This window comes from Cherax quadricarinatus, chromosome 51 (genome assembly GCF_038502225.1).
Source record: "Cherax quadricarinatus isolate ZL_2023a chromosome 51, ASM3850222v1, whole genome shotgun sequence".
Taxonomy (NCBI): Eukaryota; Metazoa; Arthropoda; class Malacostraca; order Decapoda; family Parastacidae; genus Cherax; species Cherax quadricarinatus.
The window spans coordinates 25,191,366-25,194,722 of NC_091342.1; the positions used below are offsets into that span (position 1 = coordinate 25,191,366).

The window sequence follows — 3,357 nt, forward strand, 5'->3', positions numbered from 1 at the left end:
GACTAACCCTTCGGGGTTAAAAATCCGAACGAAATCACATCTTAAAATGAGTACCTGGATGTTAGTCGACTGGTGTGAGTCGCATCCTGTAATAAAACTGACCTAATTTTCCCGAAATGCTCAGAATAACAAACGGCTTTCTATACAGTAGTATGTCATTAATCTCAGCTAGTCCTGTACACCTTGTACATGTACTTATAGAAAAATACTATTATTGTGGAAAATACTGTATATATTTTCCAGAAATTCAGTATTTATATGTAAATAGATGGCCATACTGTATTTAATAATATTTATGTCATAGAAAACGGAAAGCCTGCGTCTGCGCAGACGAGACACTCTCCATGTTGGTTTTGAATTTGTATTAGAAATGGTGAATGGGGAAGAATTTTTCGTGCTCTAGAGGTTAAAATTGTGCTGCCACCTCTGAAATAGGAGGCGAAATTGGTGGATATGCATTCCTGCATAACTTGAGATATCAGACGACTGTACAAGACAACTCTAGGAACCTCAGATAAGCTCTCTAGATTTGTGTGTAATTCTGGCCAGCATTATTTTCATAGATTTAGTTAGAGTGAGGTTTTCTGAGTATGATACACATTAATATCCAGTCAAATTGGTGAGTGATATTAAGATATGTTTTCCTTCTGTTATGTAATTGTGTATATATATAACCATTTATTATTTTTAATATACAGTCCATAAATTTATATATTTACCAGTATTCCTGGTGTATGTATATTTCATTTAATTAATAGGTCCAGAGCAACTTGTGGATATGACAGTGGTAGGTATCGAAGGAGGACATTTTTGCGACCTAGGTGTCCCAAATTCCTACTTGTCTATGTAACTCTGATAAATAATTATCTATCATTTTATGTTATGTATATAATGAGTTACATTCAGATAAATGTGAATTTTCCACAATTATTATGAAAATCGTGAACACTATTACCATCGTTACACACTAAATGGTTTTCTTTTAAAATTTAGTAAAGTAAAAGAAAACGGCCATATATTTGGCTAACTTTAAGAAAAGTCAGGCCAGTGTGAAGCCCTTAAGGAAAGTCAAGCTAAAGGGTAACTGCTACATTTAGGCTGATTTCTCATTCAATTCAAATTTCTAGTTCATCACTATTAATTTAATACCATTATACACTAGGCACACACCTTAGAAATAAGTCCCATTTTCTGACTTCACTGGGAGACTGAAGTCAGGAAACGCAGGTCAGGAGACACAGATCAAGAGAATAAAGTTTCCTGACCTAAATCGTGACTAAATTCATGACCTAAGACTTACGTCGAGACTAACTCAGTATTGTGCCACCTATCGAGGCTAGGAAAGTCATTTCTAGGCGGGCAATTTTATGTTATGGGTAGGAACCTGGTTGCATCTATAGTCATGGCATAAGTTATTAATTACTATAGTTATGACTTTAGCGAAGATTTCAACGGTGCTGCAGAAGCAGCACTGTTGGATTTTACATTATACTCTGAATTATTTGTAAGTTTGGCTTCGATGTAATTTACTCGTGGAAGAGACCAGGGTCGATCACCACCAACCTGATGGGGCGGCAGCATCTAGCGGACTGAGGATCGATCCTCTACCACTCCAGTTGTATAATCCGCACGGGTTTAGTGATTCGTGAAATACAATGTATAACACTCCTGAAATTGCAAACTTTCAATGTTTTATTCCTGGAGATAGCTAAGATTTTGTTCAATAAATATACGTATGGGAATTACACCTCGGCCGTGCGTACTTAGGCGTTGACATGACACTATGTGCAGCACATGGGAATCTTCATTTCTGAAACTATATCCTACGTAGCAGGCTTCTACAGTCAATTACAGAGGTTATTTTAATAGTTGAGGCGATGGAAGCATTGGAGAGTTAATCTTGGTTGTTTCGACCTTCAACCCTTATGTAAGGTGTTCTGCCTTAGCCGTAATTGAAGGTGGTCAGTCCCTTACCTCTTTCTCTCACCTTTCCACTGATTTCACTTTCTCCATTATTACCTCTGTATTCGACTGAAGTCTGCTGCACAGGCGATACGTTTCGGAAATAGATTCCCAGGTGTTGCACAAGAGCGTTGTTTATAAACGTGTCGGTACTGAATGCCATTGATATAACAGGCGTGAATTATTTTGTTCAAGGAACGCTAAACCAGTAGGGTGCAGTGTACCAGGGGTATGGAAGATCATCAGGCTTATTGCAATAAAGGGAAGATTGCTCTAATTCCTTGGATCAATAGTCTTAAACATCAGTATGTCCTGAAGAGTTACATACCTCAAACATCGTAATGGTCTGCATACCAAGATAAGTACCCCAGTGGAAGTCACTCTGTCTGACTTTTTTGGGTTATCCTAGGTTCTGTACACACATACTGTTATGTATGATAATCCATGTAACTGTATTTGTGTATACCTGAATGAACTTACTTCCAGACGTATGAGCAACACTTGGGTGTCTATTTGAAGACGTTTCACCAACTAATGACTTTATCAGGTCAATTCACCTAAAGCGCAGATTCCTGTCCCTGTCCCAACGCTTAAAATGCTTAAGGTATTGAGGAATTATGCAATACATGAGTAGCATTATTTAAAGACTTTTCGTCATCCAGTGGTACTAACTAAGTTTATTCAGGTACAGGTACACAGAAATACAGTTACATAAATTGTCGTATATTGCAGCATGTGTGTAGATTACCTAAGATAGCCCCAAAAAAGTCAAAGTTACTTATTTCCATTGGGGTACTTGAGATGATATACAAAGTTTACGAGTCCCTCAGCCATGCAGAACTATGCACAGACGGCAGTGGAAGATAAGGTAATCAGTGGCTCTGCCTAGCCGCCAGGGGACTGATCACTTCAGCTTCAACTGTCTTCGTAAATCAAATTTCTGTTGAACCGATAATGCGATTGGTAGGCGAAAAGTCTTCAAATAATGCAACCTAAGTATTACACACGTGTCCTAATTCCTCATGTCTGAAGCATCTTAATTGATGACGTGGTGATGGGCCAGGAACATTATTCTGCGTTCTAGGTCACTGAAGAATCCTGAATTTTAAGCTGTCATCTGATTCAGCGTGATCATAAGGAAATGCCAAGAAAATATTAAATTAACAATCATTGTAGAAAAAAATAATTCGCAAAATAATTTACGAAAATGTTTCCAATGTCATGGAAAAATATACAAACTGAAAAACAAAAAAAAAATATTTCCCAGCTCAAGGTTGACATTACAATTATATTATCCAATGAAAAAAAAAAGACATTTACAATCTTTTGTTTTATTTTAGTTGTATTGATCAGTCTATATATAAGTGGTATATCAGCACACAAACCTACTTTCTT

The 3,357-nt window shown here is 37.1% G+C and overlaps 1 protein-coding gene across 2 annotated transcripts in view; it reads right to left on the reverse strand.

The window, feature by feature from the left end:
• Positions 1–3,277: 3,277 nt before the first annotated feature.
• The window catches only part of LOC128694744 (uncharacterized), a 42,605-nt gene continuing 42,525 nt past the window's right edge, over positions 3,278–3,357 (reverse strand). For both annotated transcript variants that reach the window (XM_070095974.1, XM_070095973.1), the window contains exon 4: positions 3,278–3,357. This exon is cut by the window's right edge and continues 606 nt beyond it. The gene's annotated coding sequence lies outside the window, so the exon portion shown is untranslated.